We start from the raw sequence: 9,857 nt of genomic DNA on the forward strand, positions 1-9,857 counted from the left end.
ACCCATCTCATAACAAACACACATATGTCAGGACAATCTGGAACAGGTTGACACACACACACACACACACACACACAGGGTCATGCAGAGGAGACAGCATCCGCTCCTGCTCCACTGGCATTGGAACGATGTTAAAAGAGTGAGAGAACAGGTTATAAATCTTCTCAGCATGGCTCTTAATTAGGTGACGTAATTGATTTGCTGACAGGCAGGTAAGTGGCTGCTCATTATGGCAGGATTACCGCTTGCTCATTTGTTCAGTTTATTACTGATGCATTCGATTTCTGAGGCGCTGTCAGCTGTTTTGCAAACTTCTGATAGATTAGCACAGAAGACAAATCTTAGAGTCACAAAGCAGAGAAAACAGTCCCCCTTCAGACATGCAATTAAAATGCTTTTTGCATCCGGCTAGTATATCGATATTTTTAGGCTTTTATTGAAATTGAAATGTATGTTAGGGTGATCTAATAGCATTTATCATGCAAAATCCAAAACTTACAGATCACCAAATGTATTTTTTGTGATAATGTGCCTGTAGCACAAGCTATGTGCAAATTACAGGGAATGTTTTTTTTTTTCTTTTTTTTTTCTACGTAATGGGGCACTAAGTTACAACTTATGCACAACTATATAATTTGCATTGCACCATTTCACTTAGTTGATAAGTAACTACCGGTATGTATGAAATAAATATTTATGGAAGTGACCTGGAATAATGATTGGAATTAAATAACAGATTAAACAGCATATACTATAAGCTTTTGCTTTTCCTGTCAGTCATAAATAATGATGTTGAAAGCATTATGTGAATAAATTATGTTAATGGCTGTGTGTACATCAGTCCATGTCGTGCATGCCAATTAAAAACAATCATCATAAATAAATGTTATTTCCTATGTTTTTGTATCAGTATATATTTATTGATCCTTACTGATTTCAAATACTGTCTGACTTTTTTTCTTTTTTTTTCTACATATATAAATATGTTATTTATTATTAAGTTGTATCATAAATTTCAATGGAAATGTATTTTTACTGTCAATTACGTGAGGCAAAAGAATTGGAATCAAGAATAAACTGAGATTCACTGAATTTCAACACAGCTGCTTCACGTATTTGAAAGCTGCTATTGGATCATTGAAGATAAACATCATATTATGCAGCTACACATTACTTGAATTATAGCTTACGACCTACAGCGCTTTGAACAATGCTGCTAGGAACAAGTGATTCAACCAAATAAAGTACAGAGTTAGCTATACATTACCAAGTAGTTTCTAAGCTTCTAGTGTCGACTTACATTCCAATTCAAGAAACAACTTATGAACTTTAACATAGTAAAGTGCAATCCAGTCGTGATTGAATAACTAAAAAATGCCAGGTGTAAACAATATATCTGTCATATAGCAAGGATATTTTTTGCATGCTATTGCAAGAAAAGAGCATCTTCATGTCTTTGAACCACAGTTAAGAAAATCAAAAACTTTAAAATATAAAGATTCTTTCCCAAAACATTAGCGGTGAACATAAAAACTTATAAAAGAATTACTACATGCTGTAGCCTGCTTGTGTCATTTGTTAATCCCACCCCAGACATTACCAATGAAATGGCAGAAAGCTTAAAAATTCAATAAAATATTTGAGTACTCATATGGTATGTATGATTTCCAGGATATGATCTCCTTCCCCGAATGCTTCGCCGGGAAAGAAGCAATTGCACGAAACATGAGTTTTTCCGTTCCAGCAGAGGACAAATGCTGCCATTTCAGCTGTGGAAGGGCAAGACGATGATGTCAGTTTGCTGTTTCTGTCAGTGGACACATATCAGAGTCAGTCAGCCATTCAAAAACAATACCTGCTGCTAATTATACAATTACCTGTTAACCATCTCTGCCTGTGCTTTTCCTGCGAATCGAGGAGAACGAGTTCCAGGATCTGAGCCCTGCAACCCCCTGCGTACTGACCCCAAAATCCCTCCAACAAACACCAACAACCGCCGCGCTCCTGGGCTGCAGTGCCATACCTGTTAGTAATTGTTGGCAGCGTTTGCTGTGTTCTCCTCCATTTAGACAAGTTCATTTGGCTTGTCACTCTGTTTTCTAAAGCCAGCGGCACACATTAGAACTCTTGTGTTTGCTGGGGAATGTTGGCTCTCCGCGCCAGGAACTTCAGGAATAAATTTACTCCAGTTGCTGGTATTTGCGGCGAAAAGATGTTTGCACTTGCTAACGGAGCTTTGTGAATTAAACTCATAGCTGACATTCATTGGTCCTGGCAGCACAAGTAAGCCACTACCTGCAAGGACACACTACTCCTGTCAGATTTGCGCCAATGTCCAAAGGCTTTGCCGACTGGGTCGTTGGTCGCATTGAACGAGTTGATCTGCATTTGCATCATTTGACCCAAACACACACTGTACTGTACATAATATACAAAGAAAGATGCCATGCTCAAATGTTGCTCTTTCGTAGCTAGAGAGACTTAAAAGTATAAACAACTTAGATGTCAGATGCCCTAAAATTCCTTGGGAGAAATAAAAAGAGACACAAATGGGTCACTAGTTGTCCTAGTAAGAGTCTAGAGATGAGCAATGAATTCGGAGGAGCATGGATCATTTGATGAGAAATGTTGGAGTTCAGATTGATTGGAGACTTTGGTATCTTGGCGAATCTGAGCACAGATTATGACATTATTGAAATCTTGTATCTTCTTCGCAGTAGAAAGCATGAATCTTTATCAAAAGTCTTTGATTTCACTCTCACAGAGAAAAAAGCGGTGTAAATTGGTGTTTTCAACCCATTTGGTTTCCATAAAGTGACATATTTGCAAGTGATAGATAATCTTTAATACATATTTAGGTATCTTGGCTTGACTTCATAGAAAGTGTCTCTATGGGACAGGTGACTGTCAGATTCACATCGACATCCAAACATGCTGCAGATTGGGTCGCTGGCCATGCAGAACCAGTTGATCTGCATTTGCCTCATTTATTCCAAAAACACACCATACTATACAAGTATACAGTTGTGATATAAAATTTATGCATTTAGCAGACGCTTTCATCCAAAGCGACTTACATTGCATTCAGGCTAACAACTTTCTCCTATCATGTGTTTCCCGAACCCCCGACCTTGCCCTTGTTAACGCAATGCTCTAATACTTGAGCTACAGGAACACTAAGAAATACTTAATATATAATAAGAAAAAATATTTTATAATAATATATTATTTAATATTATATTTAAAAATTATTTATTATTATAATATATTATTTTATATTATATTTAAAAATACATTTTCTTAATACTAAGAAAAACTGATATCCCAAAGAAATGTGTTACTGCTCAGAAGTTGCTCTTTTGTAGCTTAGGAGGCTTCAACAAAATGTTTTTCCTAACATTCCTTGGAAAAAATAAACACAGACCCAAATGTTATCATACATAATGTGTCTAGGAGCTATAAAATGAATGTAGATTGAGATCTCTGGAATTTTATTCCAGACATTGGTATCTTGGCAAATGCAAGCACAGATTGTGATCTTTATTGAGATCTTCTCTCTTTTTCACAGAAGAAAGCAGGGATATCTATCAAAAGTCGTAATTTTTACTCACAAAAGATATTTAGTTTGGGACTTGACTTGTTAAAAAGTGTCTCTATACGACAGGTGGTTGAAAAACAAGAGTGACTGAAAAGTCAACTTAAAAGGTAAAAAAACAAACACTTAACATATAAATTGTAATAATTTTCTTTAGACTAGATATGTGTTACTTATGACTTCATGGCTGATGCATGCAATTTCTGCACCACTTAGTGTTGGGGTCTCAAACCCTGCTAATGGAGAGCTACCTTCCTGTCCATTTCAGTTCCAACCCCAAACAAACACACATGAATTAGCTAATCAAGGTGTTCAGGTTTACCTGAAAATGACAAGCAGGTGTTTTTGATTACTTTCATAACTAAAGTTTGCAGTAGCTTGTTTGGAGGGAATTCCATGAACTGAACTGAGTGTGTCAGATAAGAGAGACATACAAAATGTGCATAGCAGTGGGTCCCCAGAACCAGGATTTAAAAACCCCCGACTTAGTATCAGCAAAAAAAAGAATTGCAAAAATGAGGGGTTTCGAACAGGTTTCCCAAACATTTCCACCATTTTCCACTGGTTGTCAAACAGACAGTCCCATCCAAACAAATGCCTTTGGTTGAGTCAGTGTTGCTGCGTCAGGCTTCTCAAACAAATGAAGAGACATTGTGAAATCAGTGATACTCGAAATTAACTGCCTTACAGCTGTTATTGCAAATGAAGTTGGGGGCAATTACAAAAGTAAGCTTTATGTGATTTTCTGGCACATTATCTAAGACCTATCCTTATCTATAAATACAGTATTGACTGTAACAGTCAGTGAAAGAGCAATGCTTTAGCAGCACTTGAGGGAAGCCTATGCTGCACCATCTCACCGGTGTCATGTTGAAGTGATCACATTCAACATTTCACACTCTTTTTATAAGAACTGCACTGTGGCGAGAAAAGTAAAGTTATCCCTCATCACCAAGACAGCTGTGATGGATTCCAAACTCGAAGCGAAGCGCGGATTGATCTCCTAGCGCAAGAGTCGGCACCCTGCCACCTACATCGTTGCTAATAAAAACAATATTTCATCTCTTATTCTTGCTCGCTCGCCCCAGTCTCCTTCATCTCCTCGTGGTGATATCACACACACACACACACACACACACACACACACACTGCTTGCTTTAATTAATTCCTGACCCGTTCCCCTCACAGCTGTCCTCGCTTGCGGTACAAGTGGCTAACAGGTTCTCATTTCAAAGCTCCGCGCAAATTCCGCAGCTCTGCGGCACTTGACGGTTTCGCCAGGGCCCGTCATCAAAGACACTCAATAATGTGTCTCATACATTTACACATTGGGGAACGGTTTAGATTTAGTGAGTCACTGATAAAAGGGGTTTCATTGCAGATAACGACTTTATGATGAGATGTGACGAGCTAGTTCAACAGCCTTTCTATCAAGTGTGCCCCTAATGAGAAACATGAGACTGTGGACTACAATCACTGTGCTGCGCTGGAACGGTACAATACTACAACCCCCCAAAAACCACAACTGTGTTGCCACAGATCTTAATCCAGTTTAGCTCAGGTCAGACAGGTTAACCAAGAGACCAGAAGGTTTGTAATCACTTTGCATTAATGTAAGCCCAGATTCGTCCAATCTGGTTTTATATCTATCAACCACAGATCTTTAAAAAGACACGTGCGGTTTCCTTGTGCAGTTTAAAAAGCTCTTTACTGGTAACCTGCGGACTTACCTCCCCACAGAGGGACTGTTATTTCCATACCAGACCCACGAAGTTCATCCTGGCCTGTGAAAATCTTACAACCCAGACCGTGAAGGTGCGATCAAACTGAGATGTTTCTCCTGTTTGAAAACACGAGAGGACATTGGTTTAGCTTTCTTTTTTTCTTTTTTTGATGCAGATTCATCCATTTCTTTTTTTTTACCTGTGAGAGTTTGTCTGATAAAAACCATCAGAACAAAAACATACAAGAACACCAACATAATATACATTTCCTGTGAGGAAACCAGGGTAATTTGCAAAGTTCAGAGTTAATCTTAAAAAGTGGATCTTAAAAAGTTTGATTCATCAGTCTGAATGTAATGAGTATAATTGTATAATAGTATAATTTTCCTATTCTTCATTTACACAGGTGATGTGTTGAACCATTACAAAAACAAACTTAAGAACTATTTACACTTTCTAAAACGTCAAATTATTTATGATTTTGACATTTTCAATGGCCAGAAGATGGTCTACCAAACCTCTCCCTCCTCCTCCTAATTCAAAACATTATTGCTTTCTTACACATATTACGTGTTATTGAACGTATTATGAATACAATTTACTAAAGTCACACAATAGAGTATAGATATTCAAAATATACACAAATTAAAGGGCACATTATATACCCCTTTTTATAATATGTAATATAAGTATCAGGTGTCCCCAGAATTCATCTGTGCAGATTCAGCTCAAAATACTCCATAGCTTATTTATTATATCATTTTGAAAATGCCAATTTTAAGTGGAAGCAGAAACATGATGTTTTCGTAAATGTCTCTTTAAATGCAAATGGGATGCTGCTCCCCGCCCCCTTTTCCAGAATAGGGCTGTGCCTTTACAGCTGGTCCCTCAGATACTCTGCTAAAAAAATCATGTGTATCAAGGCGAAATCATGTGTTTTAAATCCATATCAGTTTAAATTTCTCATGTATGTTTTTCGGAGCACACACATCCGAAGCACGTGCACAGAAAGCGGCTGTCACATGGCATGTGAGCACTAAACTAAGTTTTTCATTTCCTATTTTATGTCTCTTTCATGTCACTTAAACTGTCAAATACACACAAGTTTGTTAGAAACACACAAGTTACAAAAACACTGTCAGTTATGTCTGTAAAGGTAAACAGCTGGGGAAGAAATCCCATGTTTATATTAGATTGGTGTATTAAGTAACAGCAGCATAATATCTATAAATAACCCAAACAATAAAATAAAAACATAAAATCACTTACTGATCTTGAATGCATAATTTCTGTAGCTCTAATAAGAAGACATTTCTTACTTGAATGCTGCTTTTAATTGCTCTAGCGTGAAGATAAACATGGCGGATTGTGTGTGGATCACTCAGGGCGGGCTCTCTGCTAATACGCCAGTGTCTGTCAACAGTCGTGGGTGGGGCATGTAAATTGTGAAAATGTGATTTATGGGGATTAAAAAAAAGGTGTGGGTGAATTTGTATCATTTTAGGGTGGTTGTCTATGCACTGCCAACACACATTTATGTTCAAATAACATGTTAAATTTGGGATAATGGGTGCCCCTTCAATATATAAAAATCACACTAAATATCCAGAAAAATATGTTATTTATGGCTGTAACAATGTAAAATGGACTAGACAAAATACCCAAATAAACAATCCTTGCTGGAGAGTAAAATGCAGTGATTTCCTATACACATGCACAAACACCGATAGGGTACATAATGCTATGAGATCTGATCTAACAAGTCAAAACACTGTGATTTTTATAGTTGCTGACATGTCAGATTGATTCAGCCAATGGTGGATGTTTGGGACAGTACTATCTGTATTGTTGACACTTAGATTGACCAGTGGTGGATGTTTGAGGCGGGACTATTGTTTTGCTGACTAATGGAAGATGGGAAATTGAAAACAGTCATTATTTTTAAAATTCTGTTTGGTGACATTAGTCCGTGCCTAAATTTGCAATATAAATCTGCAATATGCTTGACATGTTAATATTAGTGTGTATTTTGTGATGAAGAGCATGTAGAGAAGCCAAGAGCCCACATGTGCACTCACACACACACACACACACACACAGCTGGTCTCGAGTCTTTGTCTGACTCAGACTGTATTGAGCTGCAGTGATTGATGTTAATTGTAGAACAGAATGGAGGTATTAAACACAGAGAAACTCACAGCCAAACACATTGCCAAGACAGACTCATTAACCCACACCTCTCGTACCATCTCAGAGCAAGCCATCTCAAACAGAGACAATACGTGTGTGTGCGTGTGTGTGTGTGTGTGTGTGTGTGTGTGTGTGTGTGTGTGTGTGTGTGTGTGTGTGTGTGTGTGTGTGTGTGTGTGTGTGTGTGTGTGTGTGTGTGTGTGTGCAGAGCCTCAGCCAAAGATCAATAGCCCAAAGCTGGAAAAGCAAAGACATGGGCAATCAATACTGCTGCTACAAGCAGCGAGCAGGGACTGAAGAGAAAGAGAGGGGGAAAGATGAGAGAATTAATTAAAGGGACAGGACAAAAAGAAAAACAATCTCCACAAATCAGCCTTAAAATTCAGAGCAACAAAGCCAAAGAATCCAAGAGTTGTACACTTAGCAAAGGGATCTCATACTTTTTTGACCAATGAATTTCTGTGACTTTTCCATGACCTTTCCAGTCGTTTGTGATTACTGGATGAGGATTCACTAATTAATCATTCAGAGCAATTTGTGAATCAGTGTGACTAATTCATTGAAAAGAAGCAACTCAAAAAGAACAATTTTGCACACAAATCAGACATCACTATGGCTCATGAGCAAGCTTCACTTGATACAAGAACAACATCTACCCGATGAAATATTTTAAAGCATAATTAGTGCACAGTGTGCGTTTACTATAGAAATTTCCATGACGTTCATGATTAATTTCCATGGCCTGGAAAGCATGATTTTAACATTCCTCAATATTTCCAAAATTTTTGTGATTATGGGAACTTAATAAAACAAATCCTTTGTTAATTTTACAATGTTTCACCTGAGTCTGAGCACATCAGGACATACACATGGAAAAATATAAAACATATTTAATAAACTGTAATATTTTGACATATTACACTCATTATATTTTAATATAATATTAATATCTAAATGGGGGAGTTGTGGGCTAGTGGTTAGAGAGTCTGACTCCCAACCCTAAGGTTGTGGGTTTGAGTCTTGGGCTGGCAATACCACGACTTGAAAGGCACTGAACCCCCAACTGATCCCTGGGTGCCGCAGCATAAATGGCTGCCCACTGCTCTGGGTATGTGTTCACTGCTGTGTGTGTGCACTTTGGATGGGATAAGTGCAGAGCATGAGTTCTGAGTATGGATCACCATACTTGGCTGTATGTCACTTTTTAAAATTAAATAACTAAACAAGCCAGATTTAATCTAAATCTGTGTGGAACTGCTCCATTGTATACTGCATATTATGTCAGATTTACATAATATGCACAGTATGCATACCATGCATTATCATTTTATATAACGCAGAAATAAGAATGGTATGCTACTGAGAAATCAGCTTAGGGTGAAAGAGGCCAGAGGTCCTATAAACACCCTCTAGTGGAAGCACAGCACAAAACACCAGAGGAAACTGGATGTTGGAAGTGACGGACGTTGGGATGACCGGAGGGAAACAGTCTCTAAATGTCAGGTGGATTAATAATGGTTCTTATCTGCCTCTTCTTTCCTCCTCTCCTTCCCTCCTTTCCCCTCTCTTCCTCTGAAAAACAACTTTCTTTCCAATGGCACATACTTCACGAGGTGGGAGAGATTGAACAAGAAGCAAACATGAATTCATTTAAGTCGATGTGTGTGTGTGTTACAATGGGTGGAGGGGACCAAAGGGATGACCTGCAAGTCCAAATCACTCACTAAATACTGACCCTCGTATCCCACTATTAATAACTGTCTCCCAGCTCACACACACATGCACGACAGTGTTGTGTGTATATACACACTCAGTTATACTTTGAGCTCAAAAAATGTTAGTTAAAAAGATAGAAGACACGCTGAATTAGACAAACGAGTCCTAAATATGGTTTTAATTGGGTACCTGCTTATAAAAACAGTCTAAGCATGATTAGGCGGATCTGTTCTCGCTTGATTTGGAGAGGTTTGCAGCCAGTCATGCTGAGAGACCAGCAAAAACTCTTATGCTGGTTTAAGTTTTTCAAGGGTAGGGAGGGTTTGGTTAGTTGCTTTAAGTCTATATAAAAACAACAGATGTCTATGGTATGTCCTCATTTAGATAGCGAAGTAAAAACGGTGCGTGTGTGTGTGTGTGTGTGTGTGTGTGTGAGAGAGAGAGAGAGAGAGAGAGAGAGAGAGAGAGAGAGAGAGAGAGAGAGACGAGTGGAGGGGGTTCGGAGAGGGTGGGTGAGTATTGGCTTGGCTGACCGTCTGCGGTTCTGTCGCGGTGCTGAGAAATGTTCCTTTTGGATCGGACCGTGAGCTTTCATACCTTCCTCTCACTTTCAAGCGAACCGTCTTTCTTTA

This window comes from Carassius carassius, chromosome 29 (assembly GCF_963082965.1).
Source record: "Carassius carassius chromosome 29, fCarCar2.1, whole genome shotgun sequence".
NCBI lineage: Eukaryota > Metazoa > Chordata > Actinopteri > Cypriniformes > Cyprinidae > Carassius > Carassius carassius.